The following is a 22,876-nucleotide window of genomic DNA, read 5'->3' on the forward strand; positions in this document are numbered from 1 at the left end:
ATCAAGAATGGACCAAGATTTGCTCCTTAATCGGTCTCGTGTATCCTATCGAGGTAATTCCATTCTGTGCTTCGGTTTTTATAAAGAAGAAAGTGTTGCATGCAATGGTAAATGAGTCCGAAGTCACCATCTCCCTTGATGATTTTCGTACTCTGTTTTCTGTCCCTGATGATGGGATAGAAATCAATCCAAGTGCAGAATGGGGGGATGTGACGGAGGAGGAGAAACTTCAGATTAAGAGGTCTTTTGATGATGGTGCTACGGGGTCAAGTAACATGTTGGCGGGTCCGTTTACTCCTAAGTTAAAATTCTTTTTAAATTTTCATTGGAATACGGTTATCCCGAGGAGAGGAGGTCGTCATAAGTTGTCGAGATATGAGATGGTTTTGGTCTCCATGTGGCTCGAAAGTGTTAAGGATAGTCTTCCCCGACTTGTTTTTCATCGCATTGTTCAAACGAGCATCTATGTCACCGAGGAAAAATTCTATACTAGTTTGGATTTACCTTTTGGGATGTGGATTTCTTGACTTTTGGAACACAAAGGGGTTGTCGGTCCTACTAGCTATAGGGTCATGGTCAAGGACGAGATGTGTGATACTCATCTCAAATTAATGAAAATAGCCGCGGTTGGACCCGACTTGATTTTCTTATCCAAGGGTAATGTGGTGGAAAAGCCGGATGTGATGATGGTCGTGGACCAAAAATTAGATTCGTTCATGACAAGTATTTGTGAAAGATTGGATGCTCAACATAAGTTGCTTATGGAGTTGGTCTTGGGATTGGGAAAAGGAAAAGATGGGGCTCCGGTTTCTAATGGTTCGGGTAATGCCGAGGTCCTAGCCTATTTGCATGGGTTAGAAGATCGTGCTGAAGCCATGGCTCGTGATGAGGCTAAAGCGGCTAAGGAGTGTGTATGTCATTCCGGATCATTGGCTAACTTGGCTAGTCAAGGCGGGGCTATTTGGCGTGAAGGGAAGCTATGCATACGGATATGGGACTTATTTTCGAATCTACTAAGGCCTTGTCGTTAAAAGTGCTCAATTTGGAGACGTGCCTCACGACACAAGCTAATCATGTGCGGTCTTGATTCGATCGTCTTGACTCTCTTGAGTTTAGGACCCGTCCCGGTTATGTTAACCCTAATGTCGTGAAATGCGAATATGCCTAAACCCGTCCTACAATCCCATTTCTTGCTCTTTTCTTTCTTTAGACTTTATATTTTGGATAATTGTCTAAATTCGGCCCATTAGGCATTAAACTTGTTAACTATTTGGCCCTTTGGCATTAGACTTCATGGTTGGTAGTAGACATATTTTATATTTTACATGGTTATCGTAGATTACTTTCTCATTTTCTAATAATTCTTTGTATGATTAAAACGTGTCTCGATCTATATTATTCTAGTTGTTTTATGTCTTTTCTCGTCTTTTCGATGATGTCAAGAGGGGGAAGAAATGATCGTGACTTAAGTATTTGCCTAAGCTTGCTCCTTGTCAGAACCTTTAATCCCTTAAGGTCCTTAGATGCTATACTTTGTATATAAGTGGTTTGTTCATGCGTTCAACTGACTATAACTTTATAGTATTATGTTGAGGGGGAACTTACACTTAGTCACAAATCGTAAGAGACTTGTCATCATCAAAAAGGGGGAATTTGTTGGACCATATGGATATATGATTAGTTTTGATAATGACAAGTGTGTGCTTTGTATTATATTTACTCTTGCTCGTAATCGTTTGTTAGTCTTTAATAGATTAATTAAAGTTTACAATTTAAGCAAGTAGTGTTATAGCAATCTTGGCTATAACATTGAAGATTTGTGAAGCATCATTCAAGTAATGTTATAGCAGCTTGAGCTATAACATTGAAGATTCTTAAAGCGTCATAGTAACTGTAACAAGTTTCAAGTATGATGATCACTCAAGCAAAAGGCTCGATCAAGTCTATAACAAGCTCAAGATGAAGAGCTTATGATCAAGATAAAAAGAAGATCCTATCACTGAAGATCTCCCGGAAGATTAGTTAGTATAGGATTTCATCTAATAACGGTATCTTAAGAAGTAATATTGGGAAGGTAAAGTTATAGCTATTTCGCCTATAACTTTACTTACCAAACATAAAGTTATAGGCATTTGTAATATAACTTTGCGTTGCACTTTAAGGCACGATTTTAATAGTTTTAAAATAATTTTTCAAGAGATAAAAATCTTCAAACATGTTTCTAAATCATGTGTATATATGATAGAGATGTAATATGGTTTGTTTAGAATGAATAATTTACATTATCCTATGGGTTAGTAAAACGACTTGTGAGTTGTTATGCTACCTAGGCTTTACTAAATTATCTCAACCTAACCCTAATCTACCCCTTGATATTTTGACCTAGGGTTTCGGCCAAGGTGGGCTTATGAGCCGTGTGGAGGCCGAACTTACTCCATATGTAAGTAAATCTTATTTGGTCAAATCTATAACATATTGCCATAAGATATTTTCATATCTTATCAAATATATTAGATTTACCTTATTTATTTAATCCAAATATTTAGTAAGTTTAAGTTAAGAAGAGATAAGATTTGTTTCTTGTGAAACAATTTTTCTTGCCTCATGGCACCTCTAGGGTTTCGACCAAAACCTTAGTGTTTCTCTTCTACTATATATACTCATGATATTCACTAATTCAAATAAGCTTTTTGAAATATAAAAATTCCTTGCAAACAATTTGAGTTTAAGTTTAATCAAGTATTTCTATTGTTTTGCATTTGAAAATCTTTACGAATAGTCGTGCTGTTTAAATTGCGTATTATTCTTAAGGTTACGTTATAAGATAATAGTGCTTCATATTGTTTCTTACTTGTTCAATTGTGTGAACACCTAGAAAAACAATCAAGTGCTTTCTTAGTAACTTAAGATAGTAAAAACCGAATATGTAGTGATATTCAAATCGAGTTATAACTAGAGTTAGTTATACTAGTTGGGTTGATAATTTTGTAATCCGGAGAAAGGTACTAAAATTATTAATCGAGAATAGTGGACGTAGGCTTCGACGTGTGAAGCTGAACCACTTCAAATATCGTGTGTCATTGCAATTTTCCTTACTGTTCATTTCATTACATTCATCAATCGTTTAGTTAATTAGTTAAAGTTTAATCAATAAACTTTAAATAATTAATTACTTAGATATAAAATAAAAAGTGGGCATAAGTTTTTAAATACATAATCCCCCCCCCCCCCCTCTCGAGTATTTCGACCGTGATAGACTCTTTAATAATAATTATATGAATAATTATCCTAATAATAATAGTGTTATTACAATAATAAAATTAGTAAAGATAGTATGTGGAAATCCTGCTTATGGTAAGACTAATATAATATTTAATAAAAGAAATAATAAGAATAATAATAATGGTAATTCCTATAATAATTAGAATAAGACAATAGCTTCCTAATTGACATCGTATACTCCTTAAACCTAGATTATAAATACATAATAAATCTGAAAATAATTCATAAAAGTAGAAGGAAGAGATCTAAAAGAATTAAGGAAGAGAAAAGCAAAGGAATTAACTTTTATTATCGCCTCAAGGTAATACTTTAAACCGTCTTATGTATACACTTTGCTTTGCTATAACTCCAAAACTAGGCCACCGTAGGACGAGCCTTGACCGTGACTATGACCATGGACCACAAGGGAGTGATTAGGACCCTTCGTTGACCGTTGTTGATCACCGTGGTGGTGGTTGGAGGCGGGTTTTCGAGGCTACATTGTGAGGGTTATGCGAATTAAAACAAGGGACTTCGACCCCAATACGGACCCTTATTTTGACCCGACTTGATCTGGGCATGGTGAGGTTGGGACCCGAGGAGTGAGTCGACCATATTGGTGGGTGTTGGGGTGGTAAAGGTGGTGGTTTGAGGTGATGGTGGCCGGAATTTCGCAAAACAGGGAAATGCTTGTCTTGTTGCTGCCAGTGTGGGGTTGTTGATGGGACGGGTTTGTGCTGGTGGTCTGTGGCGTGTCAGGGGCATGATGGGTGGCTGTCGTGGTGGTTGTTAGTGGCCTGGTTGCGGTTGTGTGTTGAATGTGTGTTAAGGTGTTGGGTTAGTCAGGTTGTGTTATGTAGTGGTTAGGGCAGGTTGGTGTGATCGTGTGTGGTGGTTGGTGACGGTGGCAGTGGTGAGGTAGTGCTGGTGGCGGAGGGAGCTGACGGTGGAGGTGTTTAGTGGAAGTATGGGTGTCGGGTTGGTGGTGGTTTAAATGCTTTTTGGGTGAGTGTTAAACACGGCCAAGAGGGGAGTGTGTCGTGAGTTTTATGGGTTTGGTTTTGGGGTTTCACTTGTTATTTTAAGACGTTTTTTTACGTAATAATAATTTAAAGGGGAAATAATTAATATAATTAAAATATAATTGAATAATTAATAAATAAATAAATTGAATAACAAATAAGAATTAGAATGTCATATTTAATAATTGGATGAATTATAAATATGTTAGGTACGGATTGTGAAGAAATTATAATCGGATGATTTCGTGACGGGGATCCTTCAAGATTTGCACCTCCGCCAATTCGAGGCCAATGTGGATAATTACTATGCCTTGTATCCGCAATTTCATCAAATGGCTCGACAAGGAATTAATAGTGAAGAGGGAATGCTTCTCTCTTGGGCTCAAATGAATATTCTCTTCCCAAACTCGGCAAGGGCTAATGAGGGAGCGCATGGTTAAGAGGGTGAAGAAAGTGACAAGTCAAATGGTGGAGATACGGTGGAGCTTGATAGTGAGGGTGATGAATTCATGGACTTCAATGGAAGCGATGCATCAAAAGGAGCTTGGGATAGCGACTTGGAAGGGGATGATGGCGATATTTAAAGAACACCTCATGGCTAGATGGAGCGGGCAAGAGGCACCCATCAAGGCTCGAGTGAAGTTTCTTTTATTCCCTTTCTTTTTCGTTTAATTTTTCATGATAAGAATTTCGTGTTTTGATAACTTGTTGTATAGTATTTGTTTCACGTTTGTGGAGTCCTAGCAACATTGGAGGACTAACACCTTGGTTCCATTGAGGTGTTCATTTTTATTGTTCCCAACTTTCAAAATCCAAAATGACAAATTTTAATTTCATGCATTGCATTTTATGTGCATGAACTGCCCCAAAATTTTTGACATTAGAAATAGTGTCTATTTTGGTTTGAGGAAGTTTATGCATATGCATTGGGAGCTAATCTAAATTATGCTCTCCACCATAACAAAAACACATGCATCATGTAGTGTAGTTTAGTATAGTTTGTATTTAGTTTAAAAATCATGCATATTCATGTAAATTGCATAATTTCCTATCGTATTGGCCATTGAGGACAATGCCCATACTAGTGTGGGGATGAGAATTTCTAACTTGACTTTTAAAACAAAATCCAAAAAAAATAAAAATTAAAACAAAATACAAAAAAAATTGAAAAATTGAAAAATCCAAAAACATGTTCATTTCCTTTGTAGTGTAGTCTTGTATATATTGTTTGTATATATTGTGTTTGTTCATCCTTGTTCACATTGATTGACTACGCCACATCCGAGACATGAGGATATAGAAGACCGCATGGTATGATCTTTCCAACCTCTTTTTTCCTCTTTATGTTAATGACTATGTGGCTTTATTTTGATTGATGCGGTAAAAACAATGTGAATTTAGGATTGCATTTAGATTATTTGGCATATTAGTTAGTAGAAGCATATGCATTAGGATGTATAAATGTTAGTTGCATCATGGCATGTAGTTGCATGTTAGGAAAAATTTTGTGAAACCGTCTATTTGGGAAACTTGACAAGTGTATATAGGCCCTTGTAGATGCTTTTTCTTCTTAAGACTTTGCTTGTTAGAATACTTGTAAAACACCCTAGGATGTGTCATACTAGTATCCTTTGACCCATAGATTAAGGCCTAGTCAAGAGTACCTTGTGGTGTGATAACTCCTTGGCTACCGTTTATTCCAAGGTGACCCTTGAAACCATGCAACCATCCTTCATCCATGTTCTACCACATTTTGTCATCAAAGGGAATGGGCACACAAATTGTTCAAAATTTGAGTTCAAGAAATGAAAATAAAAGAAAAAGTTTGTAATTGCATCAAAAGAAAAGAGGAGCAAAAAATAGACTCCTAAAGCTTCAAATATAAGCACCCTCACTACAAATGGGGTGACTTTGAAAATGTTCAAAAGAAAATGCAAGAAAAAGTTGAAATTGTCAAGTATTGAAATGCCAAACATCAAAAGAAATGGCAAAAACAAAGTGTTCTCAAATGTTATATACCACAAGAAATTGGGGGGAAAAACAACAACAAAAGCAAACTCCCAAATGAAACTCAAGTTCTTTTGATCCCTTTTCCATCGAATCCACTTTTGTGCATGGTAGAGAGGGGACGACCCTTTTTCTTGTCTAGGCAAGAAGGGGAATTCCGTGATCCTCCAGTGTTTCTAACACCATAGGGAGTCTACTCTTGACGAAAGCATTTAACGATTGAGGACAAAGGTACCCTAGCTTGACACAACTTGGAGGTGATTTATTGGTATCCTTCTAGGCTTAGTAGTTTGAAGAAACCATATCTATGAAGGAGTGTGTACCTTTGAATTGCTTCCCCTTTAGATAATTTCCGCCACTTAGATGAGGAAAGTGGCTATTCTTTTGTAGATGCATCCATTACTTGATTTTGTGTGCTTTAATGCTTGGATGTGTCGCCATTTTGGCAAGCCCCACCTTGCCTTGCAAAAAGGCATCCTACCTCATGGTTGTCTTGTTGTGAGTTGAAGGGGCGGAGTGAGACCCGCTAATTGTCTCATAACGGCTATATTAGTAGGTTAGTATAAATAAGGGTCCTAGTTTTGTCACCTCTTTACTCGGGACGAGCAAAGGTTCGGTTTGAGGATATTTGATGTGACCAATATTTGAGCATATTTAGTCCCCGAATTAGCCTCGTTCCTATGCTTTTTAGTGCATAATTAGGTCATTTACTATCTTTAGTCCTTTGTTTTGCATATTCTTTGAGGTTTTGTTTCCTTGTTAGGAGAGGAGTGCAAACCTTGCCTTTTCATGGCAACATGGAGCTAAATTGATCGAATCTAATGACCAAGCATCAAAGTGAAGACAAGACTAGAAGGCCTATGTAAATAATGTAGTAGATGGGCAATGATGAAGAAGATCCTTGCATCTCCGACAAGATCCTTGAGGATTGTTGGAAGAAGAAAAGAAGAAAAGAGGAAGAAGCTTGCTGGACTACAATCCGCCCGTCGCAGCCTCGGGACGCTCGTCCAAGACCTCCACAATCCGAGCGTCCCACCACCCTGTCCGCTCGTCCTTCACCACTACAATCCGCTCGTCCCGACCCCTTGGCCGCTCGGATTTCTGCCCAGTACAACACGTCTCTTCCTTGTTCCACTCGGGATGCGCATATTTCTGAAAGACTAGCAAAAAGGAGACTAGCATCTTCCTTCGAGAGGAGCATTTCCTCAACTTTTCTTAAGGGTCTTAATCGTCATTTAAGCCCTTAGTAACCCTAATTTATGTACCTAATCCTCACTATAAATACCCCATTGTACTAATTAGATTAGAATCAATCCTTAATATTATTTATGTTCTTCCTAATCTCATTTTAATCTTATAATCAACTTTTAATTAAGCATTAATACAAATCTCATTTCCTTAATTTCTCTATTGTTCATCATTTATTTTGGGTAATTGATGATTATTTGGGTATTATTGGGAGATTGACAACCTTCCATCAATCATCAAGTACTTCTATTATTCTTTGCTTATTATTTTGGAATCATCATTACATATAATTTTCTTAACCCTTGTTTTAATTATTGTTAATCATTTCCATTCATTCATCATGTTTTGCTTTGTTAATATGATTGACAACCTTGTTAGCATGTTAAACTTGATAATGAGTGAGTAGTTTCCTTAGCTAGGGTTAATGGGGAATTAGGGGAAACCAAAATGGGGGATGATTCATGCTTAATCTAATATGTTCACATAATTTATTTGCTTGCTTGTTGTGATCTCAACTTATGCACATGTTATGTTTGATGAAATGCGAGCCTATGAATCCTTGCATTTTTTACCCATCACTTACCTTTTCAATGAGACTTGTAAGACATAAATCAACTCGAGTCTCATTAGACCATGCATATAGTTGAGTAGGGAGGATTAAGTCGACTTGTAGGTGTTGTACAATCTAATCGATTCGGCTCCGGGAGCCAAACCTTCCTAGGATTGTAAGATATAAACCAACTCGATCCTATCACAACAATAATTGTTTGCTTATAATTTGAGAATATGTTTGTATGATCAATTCCCATGAATCCCCTATGAACCCATGACACCCTAGTGATTTTAATCAATTGTTTACATCTCATGTTAATCATCTTGCTTGTTTATTTACATTATTATTTAGTTTAGTGATCTTCTTATCTCAACCCAAATTGTCACACCCTTAGACACCACTACTTGCAATCGAAAATCCTACATCAATACCCGTCCCTTGGGATCCGACCTTTACTTACCTCTTTACTAATAGTAGAGTAGTTTGTGAAGTTATAAATATTGTTTTGGTCTAGGTACTCCTAACGACAAGTAACCGAAAACGATAGTCCGGCCAAGCTTCCCTTCTTTTTGCACTAGAAATAGTGTTTTCTCCGGTTTGGGGAAGTGCACTCATAGGGAATGCGAGTTAATTCAAATTAGCTCTCCGAACAATAGAAAGCATGCATCATATAGTTTAGCTTAGTTTGCATCACTTTTATATATTTATCACGTGTAAATATTTCACATGTAGTTTGCATTTAGAATAGATTCATGCATCATTCCGTTGCATTTGCACAATTCCCTATTATTTTGTCCATTGGGGACAATGTCCATTTTAAGTGTGGGGATGGGGATGGGGACAATGTCCATTACTTTGTAACACTTATTACAAAAATGATAAAAATATCAAAATTCCAAAAACATGTTCTCCCCTTTTGTAGTGTAGAAATGTATATATTGTATATATTTGTTTGTTTTTCACTCTTATCATGTTTGACCGACTACGCCACATTCGAGGCATGAGGAATATGAAGACCGCATGATATGATCTTTCCAAACCTTCTTTTTCTTCTTATATGTTAATGACAATGTGGCTTCTTTTTATTTGATAACGTACAAGCCAATGTGATTATAAGAGTTGCATTTAGACTATTTGGCATACTAGTGATAGTAGCATATGCATTAGGTTGTATATATGCTAGCTGCATCATGGCATGTAGTTGCATATTAGGAAAATTTTTGTGAAAATGTCTAGTTGGGAAGCTTGGCAAGTGTATATAGACCCTTGAAGATAATTTTTTTCATTGAGACTTTGTTTGCTAGAATACCCTCAAGACACCCTACTATGTGTCATACTAGTATCTTTTGACCCATGGACTAAAGCCTAGACAAGAGTACCTTGTGGTGTGATAACTCCTTGGCTACCGTTTATTCCAAGGTGACCTTTGAAGCCATGTAATCGCTCTTTCATTTCTATCATCATATTTTGCCAACAAAAAGGGTAATGGGCACAATAATCTCCAAATTGAGTTCAAAGTTCCAAAGTGAAAATCAAAAAGTTTGCAAATTGTATCAATGAAAAGAGGAGCAAAAATAGACTCCTATGCTTCAATAAAAGTACCCCTGCTACAAAATGGGGTTACTTTGAAAATGTTCAAAAATTGCAAGTCAAGTTGCCAAGTATCAAATTGCCAAACATCAAAAATGGCAAAGAAATGTTCTCAAAAGTCAAATGCCACAAGAAATTGGGGGGAAAAATCAAAAGAAAACTACCATTATGAACCTCAAAGAATTTTGATCCCTTTTATCCAATTGACGATCCTTTCTTTGTTGCATGGTGGAAAGGGACGACCCTTCTTCTTGTCTATGAAGGAGGGGTAATTCCGCGATCCTACAGTGTTTCTAACACCATAGGGAGACTACTCTTGACGAAATCATTTAGCGATTGCGGACGAAAGTATCCTAGTGTAACAGAACTTGGAGGTGATTTGTTGGTAACTTTTTAGACATAGTAGCTTGGAGAAATAATATCTACAATGGAATGTGTACCTTTAGATTGCTTCCCCTTTAGATAATTTCCGCCACTTAGATGAGGAAAGTGGCTATTGTTTTTGTAGATGCATCCCTTACTTTATCTTGTGTGCTTAAATGATAGGAGGCATCGCCATTTTGACAAGCCCCACCTTGCCTTGCAAAAAGGCATCTTACCTCATAGGTGTCTTGTTGTGAGTTGAAGAGGCGGAGTGAGACCCGTTAATTGTCTCACATCGGCTATTATTAATAATAAGGGTCATAGTTTTAGTCACCTCTTTAGCCGGGAAGAACAAAGGTTCGGTTTGGGGATATTTGTTAGGTTCATATACCTCTTATTAGACTCCTCTAATAGTGAACTAATTAACTTCTTAATTATTTGTTCTTTAGATCTAGTGCATGCATAACAAAATAAAGGATTTATAAGAAAAACAATGTCCCTTACATTGTTATTTTCGGTTTTATGGGCACAAGTAAGGTCTCCTACCTTCACTTGTTCTTGAGCTATGATGAGTATTAGGATGATCCTCCAAATTCCCAATGTAGAGATTCTCCTCTTGATTGCACCCAAGATTTAACCCTTATCACTACTAATCAATATTTGCTAGATATTTAATTAGTAGTCTACCTTAAAATTGATTACTAATACTCATATATTACATTAATAATATTAGTAATGTTGTTGAACAATTTGGATCATCATTTCTCACGTTTTTAGAGAAAGATGAAAGAGTAGAGAGAAAAATGCATGTGATGTGTATATGAATGTGTAAATCAAAATAAGAGAACAATTGTAATACTACGGATTTTATTTGGTGACTACTCGACCGAGTAGAGCCTACTCGGCCGAGTAGTGCTGTTGTTATAGTCTGTTTTGGTTCTGCCGAGGAATACTCGGCCGAGTATAGTGAATACTCGACCGAGTAGAGGATACTCGACCGAGTATACACTTTACTCGACCGAGTATCCGGTCTGGCGAAGTGTATTTTGACGGTTTGATTAGGGAATGTTTAGGGTTTTTTTTATATCCCACGTCAGTTTCTAAAACATTATTTCAAACCTCATCATTTTACGATTACCCTAATCACTCCCTAATCACTCCCTAATTGTCCTTTAATCTCGTTGTGTGTGCAATTGTCGCGGTCTTTGCGTATAATCTCTTGTTCTACTGTTGGTAAGTTTCGTCTTCATGTTATTTGTATTCTTTTGGGATTACTGTATATGTATGGAATTGCGGATATGGGGGTTGTGCAATGTGTAATTGTGTTATGTGATTATTGTATAGGAGAAAACTTCGTAGAGGAGCCTTTCTGATTGTCCGAGTTTCGTTCTACTGTTGGTTGCTAAGGTAGGGTTTTCCCTACTTAGTTTACTGTTCATTGTTAAGACATGTTTGTTTTGTAATTATTGTTATCTGCTGATCATCGGAGTATGGGTGTTGTTGTGACGGTGTTGGTGTGGAAGTGTGTGACGGCTGTGATGTTGTGTGATTGTGGTGGAGTCACTTGCGGGAGTGGCTTCACACCCTAGTTCGCCCTCCGTGGAACCCGCCACGGGAGGGGATATGCACATTAAGGGACAGGGATTGTTAGTCGCTCGTTTATGAGCTGGACTAGGTGGGAGTGGCTGCGGTCACCCACTGGCGGCGAGGATTACCTGTTGCGATGGGTAATCTGGCAGGGCTACACTCTTTGGTGTGTAGTCGGTTACTGTGTGAGATCGGGAGATTGGGGTTGGAGGATGATCAGCTGGTTACCTCGTTTGTTTGTCTTATATTGATTGAGTAATACTGACCCCGTTGTTGTTTGTGGAATCTGCGGTGATCCATTCGGGGATGGTGAGCGAGGCTTGATGGTATTGCTAGTGGTGAGCTTGGGGGCGATCATGGGAGCGTTGTCATCACCAAATCATAGCATCACTGTCCGAGTCTTTGTTTTGATTTCATTAGTTGTCAGACATTGGAGTTGTATTGTTGAATCAGTTTTTGGATTTTGGTTTGATGTAAACTTTAACCCTTTTATGGCATTTAATAAATGTGCTCAGTTCAGACGCTTTTGATATGTACTAACCTCGGGTAACCGAGATGGTAACACACTTTCATGGTAGGGTGGTCCTGGTAAGGCACCTTGGTATGAGGGGGTGTTACAAAGTGGTCTAAGAGCCGAAGATTCCGGCACCTAAACAAATGAATCTAATGAACTTAGGGAGTCTAAATAAAATGAACCCGGGGAGAGTTGTTTGGAGCTACCGCAAGGACTCGGGAGACGTCCCGGAGTCGCAATTTGGCCCTCATTAACTCGAGCCGGTCACATGGGGAAGTGTGATGAGAGTTGTGCTCGTATGTGCATGTTTGTGAAGGTTCCTGTTGATGATAATTGATGGTTGAAAACGTATGTGTGGAATTTGTAGTTTGGTGTTTTGAGAAAAGTTGAGGGGACGGGTTGTGAACTTTTGGCGTGTCGGATTTAGCATGTGCATGATTTGTATGGCTATATGTTTATAACGTGGCATTCAGTTCCTGTTGATACATGTTTGTTGGGGAAAATAGAAAGCATGATAGGGGACTTTTACTGTTTAAACCCGTCTACAGTATGGCTCGGCCGACGGGCGGTACTCGTGACTCGACCGAGTAGGGAGTACTCGGCCGAGTAACCAAGCACTCGACCGAGTGTTGTTTGGCAATGAGTAGCAATGGCTACTGTATGCGTTTACTCGACCGAGTAAGTAGGTATACTCGACCGAGTAGTGACTACTCGGCCGAGTAATGTTTTTACTCGACCGAGTGTTGTTTCTGGGTTTTTGACGTTAGCTACTGGAGTCGAATACTCGACCGAGTATTGTAGTATACTCGGCCGAGTATACCTTTGGTGGAAGATCGTTACATTTTGAGCTGAAGGCTTTTGTGCTTACGTTTCCTTGTTTCTTATCAGCTCAAAATGCCGCCAAAAAGGACCCCTGCACAGATCCAAGCTTCGGAGATGACCCTTGATGAGGTTGCTCGCATGATTGAGCAACAAGAGGCTCTCCTAGAAGCTCTCAAAAATGTGGGAAAGGGGAATGAGAAGTCGATGGATGCTACTCAGCTCAGCATCATCATTGCTCGCTTCAACCCTCCCACATATGAAGGGGTGGGTGAACCAAAGCTGCTCATGGAAATGGTTAAGTGCCCCGAAGACATGATCGTTGAGCAGGTAGTGTACTACCTGAGAGGTGAAGCTGCAATTTGGTGGCAAAACGTCAAGGAAGATGCTAGAGCTTATTACTAGGCTGAGGGTCTGGGAGCTATTCCTTGGTCCGGGTTGAAGAGCGCTATGAGAGAGCAGTTTGTACCGGATCATATCCGACACAAGACGAGATCCGAGTTCGATTCCTTCACCATGTCTGAGGAGATGACAGTCACTGACTACTATCATCGGTTCCTAGAGCTATCTCATTATGTTGAGGACATGCAGCTAGGACAGAGGGGTTTGGCTCTCCGTTTTGAGAGGGGTTTATCTGCCAAGATCGTGAGTCGTATGCCAGATGGGGTTGCTACTGACCTTAAGGAGGTGTACCTACGAGCGGGCCAAGCTGAGAGAATGGTAGATCTTTCAAGAGAGATCGATGAGAGGACTGCTGCTGAAAAGAGGAAGGCTGACAGTGGAAGAAACAGTCAGTCGGCCAACAAGAAAGGGAACTTCAACCATGCAAAGGCTTTTTCTGGTGGAGCCGGTTTCTCGGGGGGGATCATGCGGCTGGGGAAAGAATGGAGGTTGGAGTGTGAGTGACAACTCTAACCTTACATGCTTCAAATGTAGTGGTGTAGGCCACAGGAGACGGGAATGCACGAGTTACAGGCCCGGCACTGGTTCAGGAGCTCGGCAAGAGAATTTCTCTCAGGGGCCAACTCAGAGTTTTGCTAGTAACCGACCGGGAGGTTCATGAGGCAACAGAGGTGGACAGGGCAACCAGGGCAGTTACAACCGCAGTGGTGGTGGATCATATCAGCGCCAGAACAACAACACCACCCAAGATTCAGCAGCTAAGCCAAGTACCTCCAATGCTTCGGTTCAAGGTGGAGGACAGAAGAACAGTGGGAATCTTTTCATGATGGACAAACAGGAAGCACAGGATAATGCTCATGTAGTTACCGGTACCTTTCTTGTTCATAATGTACCGTCCTTTTTGTTGTTTGATTCGGGGGCTACACACTCTTTTGTGTCTAAAAATCATGCCTTGTCTATGGGTTTAGGCGAGTTCGAGGTTTTTAAAAGATGATGTGTTCATACCTTCGGGAGAGTCTGTGTCGTGTCTCAAGTTGTATAAGGGAGTGTCTATGGTGGTTGGAGGGGTATATTTACCGGTAGACCTGTTAGAGTTTCTTATGGATGGGTTTGAGGTGATTGTCGGAATGGATTGGCTGGGTAAGTATGATGCCAAGATAGATTGTCGGCAAAAGAGAGTGTCCTTAAAGGGTCCTAAGGGTGTTAGGGTGTCCTATAGAGGGTTTGTGGTAAAACCTAAGTGTAAGTTCATAGCTGTGATGACTTTAAAGTCATGCTTGAGGAAGAAGTGCCCCTTGATTCTCTGCCATGTGAGAGACCGTCGAGTAGAGCCGCAGACAGCTGCTGAGATACCTGTGGTGGGAGAGTTTGAAGATGTCTTTCCTGAGGAGATACCGAGTTGCCTCCCAAGAGGGATGTTGATTTCAGCGTGGAGCTTAAACCGGGAACAGGTCCGATATCCAAAGCACCTTACCGTATGGCACCTAAAGAGTTAGCAGAGTTGAAAAAGTAGGTACATGAGTTGCTAAGCAAGAGTTATATCAGGCCTAGTGTGTCACCGTGGGGAGCCCCAGTTCTTTTTGTAAAGAAGAAAGATGGGAGTATGAGACTGTGTATTGATTACAGAGAGCTGAATCGTGTCACAGTGAAGAACAAGTATCCTTTGCCTAGGATTGATGACCTGTTTGATCAGCTAAGTGGAGCAGGCGTGTTTTCCAAGATTGATCTGAGGTCGGGCTATCACCAGCTGAGGATAGCAGATGAGGATATTCCTAAGACAGCGTTCCGATCTCGATATGGTCATTATGAGTACGTGGTGATGCCTTTTGGGTTGACCAATGCACCAGCAACTTTCATGGATTTGATGAACCGGATCTTTACACCGTTCTTAGACAGGTTTGTGGTTGTTTTCATCGACGACATCTTAGTTTATTCTAAGACTAAGGAAGAACATGAGGAGCACTTGAGGATAGTCTTGCAGACTCTGAGAGAGAATCAACTTTATGCCAAGCTATCTAAGTGCGAGTTCTGGTTGGAGGAGGTGGCTTTTCTGGGCCATGTGATATCTAAGAAGGGGGTATCTGTGGATCCTAGTAAGATTGAGGCCGTAACCAAGTGGGAATCACCGAAGAATGTTGCTGAGATTCGGAGTTTCTTAGGCCTTGCTGGCTACTACAAGAGATTTGTGAAAGATTTCTCTACCATAGCACGACCTATGACATCTTTGATGAGGAAAGAGACTATATTTGTTTGGGATGAGAGTTGTGAGACGGCGTTTCAGACCTTAAAGGAACGCTTGACCACAGCTCCTATCCTTGCTTTGCCAGAGGGTTGTGAGAACTTTGAGGTATATACCGATGCTTCAAAGAATGGTCTTGGTTGTGTTTTGATGCAGGCAGGGAAAGTCATAGCTTATGCTTCGAGGCAGCTGAAGCCATATGAGGAGAACTACCCTACTCATGATCTGGAGCTGGGTGCAGTTGTTTTCGCTCTTAAGATTTGGAGGCACTATCTTTATGGAGCAACTTTTAAGGTGTTCTCTGATCATAAGAGTCTAAAATGTATCTACACTCACAAGGAGCTCAACATGCGACAGAGACGGTGGATGGAGCTTATTGGAGATTATGACATGGAGATCATATATCACGAGGGTAAGGCTAATGTTGTTGCAGATGCTCTGAGTAGGAAGAGCGTTCATTCGCTATGTACAACCATGTCCTTGCTAAAGCTGAGGGAGGAGATGTCTAGGATGGGGATCTTTATGTTAAGGAAGGGAGATACCATCGGGGATTTGACGATCGAGCCAGAGTTGTACGAGAACATCAAGAGTAAACAGGAGCTTGACCCTAAGATTCAGGAGTGGAAGTCAAGAGTGGAGAGTGGGACAGTTTCTACGTTTTCTATCCATACAGATGGGAGTGTTCATTTCGATGGGAGATGGTGTGTCCCTGAGGATGCATAGTTGAGGAGAATGATCTTGAAGGAGGCTCATTGCACTCCTTATTCAGTTCACCCGGGTGGTGACAAGCTTTACAAAGATCTTAAGAAGACTTTTTGGTAGCCAAACATGAAGAAAGATGTAGCTGAGTTTGTGGCCAGATGTTTGACCTGTCAGAGGGTCAAGTGTGAACAAAGGAGACCACAAGGTAAGATACAGTCTTTGGAAGTACCTGAGTGGAAGTGGGAGTCGATCTCTATGGACTTCGTTGTGGGGTTGCCTAGGTCACAGCAAGGTAACAACATGATCTGGGTGATTGTTGATCGGTTAACCAAGTCAGCTCACTTTTTTCCCATGAAAGATACTTGGTCTAAGATGCAGCTGGCACTGGGTTACAGGAGGCATGTGGTTCGGTTACATGGTATACCTAAAGATATCGTTTCTGATCGTGATGCGAGGTTCATATCCAAGTTTTGGCAAGAACAGCAGGAGGTGAGGGGTAAAACCTTGAAGATGAGTACAACCTTTAATCCGGCAACCGATGGTCAGACAGAACGAACCATCAAGACCTTAGAGGACATGTTGAGGGCATGTGTCATTGTGTTTGGGGGCAGCTAGGAAGACAGGCTTGATCTGATCGAGTTTTCATACAACAACAGTTATCATACGAGCATCGGGATGGCACCTTTTGATGCTTTGTACGGCCGGAAGTGCCGAAGTCCAGTTTGTTGGGATGATAGTTCTGAGACAGTGGTTTTAGGGCAACAGCTGGTACAAGATATGGTCGAGCAAGTCCAGTTAATTCGGCAAAAGATGAGAGCAGCTCAAGATCGTCAGAAAAGCTATGCCCATTTACACCGCAGGGACATTGAGTTCGCAGTAGGTGACAAGGTCCTTTTGAAAGTGTCACCTATGCGAGGTGTGATGAGATTTGGGAAGAGGGGTAAGCTAAGCCAAAAGTTCATAGGTCCTTATGAGATTTTGGACCGTATCGGCGAGGTAGCCTACAGATTAGCTTTGCCACCAGCTTTGGATAGAGTTCAAAATGTTTTCCATGTTTCTCAGCTTCGGAAGTATGTGAGTGATCCATCGCATATCCTTGAGATGGAGAACATCGAGCTTGATGAATCCTTGTCCTACGCCGAGATTCCTAAAGAGATTCTTGATCGCAAGGTTCGTAAGACAAGAAATGGTGAGACGGTCTTACTCAAGGTCCTTTGGTCTAATCATAATGTGGAAGAGGCCACATGGAAACCCGAGGAAGCCATGCGAGAACGTTTTCCTAGTCTTTTTGATCAGGTATGTTTGGTTACGGGACGTAACGTTGTTGTCTTTAGGGGGTAGGAGATGGTCGCGGTTGTGTTTTGTCTTATTTTTGAGTCGGGTTAGTGAGTTTTGTGGTGTCTTGTGTGGTTCTTTGGCGTTGTTAAATGCTTGTTAGTGTAGTCTTTTTGCGTTGTGTAGTGTCTTGTTTTAGGGTGGAGTTTGAACTTCGGGACGAAGTTCTTTTTAAGGGGGGAAGACTGTAATACTACGGATTTTCTTTGGTGACTACTCGACCGAGTAGAGCCTACTCCGCTGAGTAGTGCTGTTGTTATAGTCTGTTTTGGTTCTGCCGAGGAATACTCGGCCGAGTATAGTGAATACTCGACCGAGTAGAGGATACTCGGCCGAGTATACACTTTACTCGACCGAGTATCCGGTCTGGCGAAGTGTATTTTGACGGTTTGATTAGGGAATGTTTAGGGTTATTTTTATATCCCGCGTCAGTTTCTAAAACATTATTTCAAACCTCATCATTTTACGATTACCCTAATCACTCCCTAATCACTCCCTAATTGTCCTCTAATCTCGTTGTGTGTGCAATTGTCGCGGTCTTTGCGTATAATATCTTGTTCTACTGTTGGTAAGTTTCGTCTCCATGTTTTTTGTATTCTTTTGGGATTACTGTATATGTATGGAATTGGGGATATAGGGGTTGTGCAATGTGTAATTGTGTTATGTGATTATTGTATAGGAGAAGACTTCGTAGAGGAGCCTTTCTGATTGTCCGAGTTTCGTTCTACTGTTGGTTGCTAAGGTAGGGTTTTCCCTACTCAGTTTACTGTTCATTGTTAAGACATGTTTGTTTTGTGATTATTGTTATCTGCTGATCATCGGAGTATGGGTGTTGTTGTGACGGTGTTGGTGTGGAGGTGTGTGACGGCTGTGATCTTGTGTGAATGTGATTGTGGTGGAGTCACTTGCGGGAGTGGCTTCACACCCTAGTTCGCCCTCCGTGGAACCCGCCACGGGAGGGGATGTGCACATTAAGGGACAGGGATTGTTAGTCGCTCGTTGATGAGCTGGACTAGGTGGGAGCGGCTGCGGTCACCCACTGGCGGCGAGGATTACCTGTTGCGATGGGTAATCTGGCAGGGCTACACTCTTTGGTGTATAGTCGGTTACTGTGTGAGATCGGGAGACTGTGGTTGGAGGATGATCAGCTGGTTACCTCGTTTGTTTGTCTTATATTGATTGAGTAATACTGACCCCGTTGTTGTTTGTGGAAACTGCGGTGATCCATTCGGGGATGGTGAGCAGGCTTGACTGGTATTGCTAGTGGTGAGCTTGGGGTCATGGGAGCGTTGTCGTCACCAGTCATAGCATCACTGTCCGAGTCTTAGTTTTGATTTCATTAGTTGTCAGACATTGGAGTTGTATTGTTGAATCAGTTTTTGGATTTTGGTTTGATGTAAACTTTAACCCTTTTATGGCATTTAATAAATGTGCTCAGTTCAGACGCTTTTGATATGTACTAACCTCGGGTAACCGAGATGGTAACACACTTTCATGGTAGGGTGGTCCTGGTAAGGCACCTTGGTATGAGGGGGTGTTACAACAATTCTTTTATCATAAGTGGAGGCAAGCGGTGGGAGCATTGGCAAAATAGGCCAAAAATTGGCATCTTGCTTTTTGGTTTTTGCCTTCTCAAAATTGTAGGTGTAAGGCTATGTTTTAATAGGTATGATTATTATAATTTTAACCATTAAAATAAATCACCCATTATCCTCTACAACCTACAATATTTCGGTCCATATGTATTAAATGGACTACCATTTTATTTTTGTCAATTTGTCATTTGTCACACAATATGTCACATGTAGTATGTTACATGTTATTAATTAATTTAATGTATATTTATCAAATAAATATCATTTTATAAATTAATTAAATTACATACAACAAATTGACTAGTGATTCTTGATCACATAAATAAAATATGTCATATAATTATAATTCACAACATCTTGTAATTATAATTAATCATTCATTCTTATCTCAATTGTTTCACAAACAATAATTAATTTTAGTAATAAAGTATTTCAATTACTAAAATAAATCTTATTTAATCCCATTGCAATAAGATATAAATATTCTTTCTCACAATTGAATTGTTCAATTTTAAGGAATTGATTAACTTCTATCTTCATACAATTAATCAACTTTACTGATAAGGGCATCATCCTTTAGGTGTGACCTTAAGGGATCAACTGACCACCAACGTCCTACGACAGTAATGTCAAACTCTAGCAAGCCAATCATTACCGATTAATGTTGATCAGTTGACTATATAATTTATCATCCCTGTCGTATTCTTATTATGAGATTTTAATTATGATATTAAATCATGTGATCGCACTATTGTTGAGGACACATACTCCAACAATCTCCCACTTGTCCGAGACAAGTGTGCGTCACCAATTCTCTTGTCCTATTACAATCTCCCACTCAATGAAAGGTGTCTCGCAGGTCGTACTTGCATTTGATCATATCTTGAGTGGTTTCCTGGATCTGGTAAGTAACTGTCTGACCGGAATTGTCTACCATAGATACCTTCCGAGCGTGGCCACGCATTTCCAGTTCACTACTCCTCGAGTGGCCTTGAGATTTCAAACAACCCTGACAAGGGGGTGGACAATTCCTATCGCACTATTCCTTTTGTTTAGCCACAGTTCATCATAACCCAAAATATACTCATTTGACCTCATTTACGACAGTCGTAGAGCATAAATCAAAGCCAATCAGAAATTGTGCCAACTTGGGCAAGTAGTCTCTAGTCAAAAGAATTGAATCATAAGAATACTATAGCAGCTCTTGCCACGACCAGGCTTTATGAATTACCAGAACTCTATAAGCGGTCACTACCCGACAGAGTGTCCCATACAGTCTGCCTATGTGATCGACTATTCATCCCATATGACTCTATGGCACTTGAACTTGCCATCAATCCCATCACACTCTAGTCACTTTGAGACGTCATCTCATATAAGTAACTAGGGGCGAATACTATGTCAATCCAGTTCACTTTAATGAGGTTCAATTTGTCTCTACAACCCATTTGGATTTGACAAAGTAATGGGTGAGTTTAATAAAACTCAAAGGATAAATGCGATTATCATATATGAATAGTCAATACACTATTACTACTTCATATCTCATAATCTATAGTGTATCTTTAACACTAGTTAAAATGCAATAAAAGCTTGGCAAGTGGATATACCTATATCAATATATTCCAACTTTATCAATTGATATTTCCTTCTATTCAGTGTTATTTCTAATAACTTGAATTTATCTAAGTATTTATCTAGTCTTCTTACTAGACTTGGGCTCTTTAACATGAAATATTCTCCCACTGTTATCGCATAACTTGTGATAAAGTCATTTGTTAAGGGATTCACCCTTAATCCCTACGTTGACCATTTTATCACAATTTACTTAGATTCCTTTTGTTGAATTTGCCATGCGCAAAACTAAAACACTTTTAGAGTCTCTTACTCCTAAGTCAATAAGACATCCTAGGATTTAAAAAAATCCTTTTCGATTTGGGAACTAAAGTGTGTGCAACCCTTCAACACATAACTTAGTTTATCATCCAAACTTATAAACGAATCCTTAATTCTTCTGAAGAATCTCAAGGATGTTCTTTAAGGCTTTCATAAGCCATATCATGGGAATTATCTTGTTATTGACTTATTATGCTCCAAGCATATGATTCATCACGGCGTGCATTTAATGGCATACATGATCGTTCTAATGGCGGAAACATTAGCAATCGATTTTATTTAATCAACAACTTAATAGGTTCAGTGAACGACTATGACTCCATCATAGTAATTCCACTTTCATCAACATGAATAACCTATCCAACCTTGTCAATGTTTAATCTTATCATCATAAGACTCTCAAATCTATGCCAATATTCTCTCACATAGATTTAAAAATCTAGAATACATTGCACCTTTTCCTAGTCTCCCAATCACTCTTTCACAGAAGAGAGCATTGGTACATTATTCTTAATAAGTAATATGTTATTAACATATAAGACATGGAAAAAATAATTCTGGCTCCCACTTAACTTCATGTATAATCATGATTCTTCAATCATGTGAATGAAACATTCTCAATTATCACATGAATGAAAAGTATAATCCTTTTATGCTTTCTTAAGACCATTCTAGGACCACTTAAGAAAGCTACGCATAATATGTTAGGACTCTTAGATATTTATCTAAGGTTTTGTGGTCCATACACATCCTTCTCTAAATTCCCATTTTAGAAAAGCGAATCATCATTTGCCTTCTTCATTAAAATGAAATGTGGCAATTCCTAATATAATTTATCTTGATCAACATCTTCATGTTAATCTATGCATTTAAGTACTCTAAAGCTCTATTGACTTTAAAGAGGCCCTCACCTTAAATTAAATCTACTCTTTAGTAACAATTTTCGGATTGTAACGCTATGGCTCGTATGCAACAAGGTCGATTTGGGACAAGGTCATAATACCATTGCTTTCGCAAAGCAACATTTTAACAACAAGACATGTGTGCTAAACTCCCACTGAGCTATACTCCCATTCTATCTTTATAGATTATAGTTCCATTACTTTCACCAAGTAACACTTTAACTATAAGACATATTTGTAACGATCCAATCTACTCCCACTCTATCTCTCAGAAATACATCTACCTTAAGGGATCAACTGACCACCACCGTCTTACGACAGTAATGTCAAACTCTAGCAAGCCAATCATTACCGATTAATGTTGATCAGTTGACTATATAATTTATCATCCCTTTCGTATTCTTATTACGAGATTTTAATTATGATATTAAATCATGTGATCGCACTATTGTTGAGGGCACATACTCCAACAATATTTGATGTGACTCACATTTCTACACATTTAGTCCTCGAACTAGCCTCGTTCCTATGATTTGAAATGGTAAAAACCGTTTTAAGAAAGGAAAAAAAATGAAATAAAATATTGAGGAATGATGAACTCAAAAATCGTGTTATGCATGTTTTATGATCTTAAAGTCATGAAAACTGTAAAAGAACATGAAAGAAGAGGTTTAATTACACCCTCATACGTACATGTTCGGTTGCTTGACGAGAAATCGACAAAGTGTAAAACTTGTGAGTCGAAAAACTCGATTTGAAAAAAACTGTTTTCTAAATATGGGATTTTACTTTGCTTTAGTGAGAGTGTAGTTAGTCGACGTGGTAAGCCAAGAGTTTTCAA

Source organism: Silene latifolia, chromosome 7, assembly GCF_048544455.1.
Source record: "Silene latifolia isolate original U9 population chromosome 7, ASM4854445v1, whole genome shotgun sequence".
NCBI lineage: Eukaryota > Viridiplantae > Streptophyta > Magnoliopsida > Caryophyllales > Caryophyllaceae > Silene > Silene latifolia.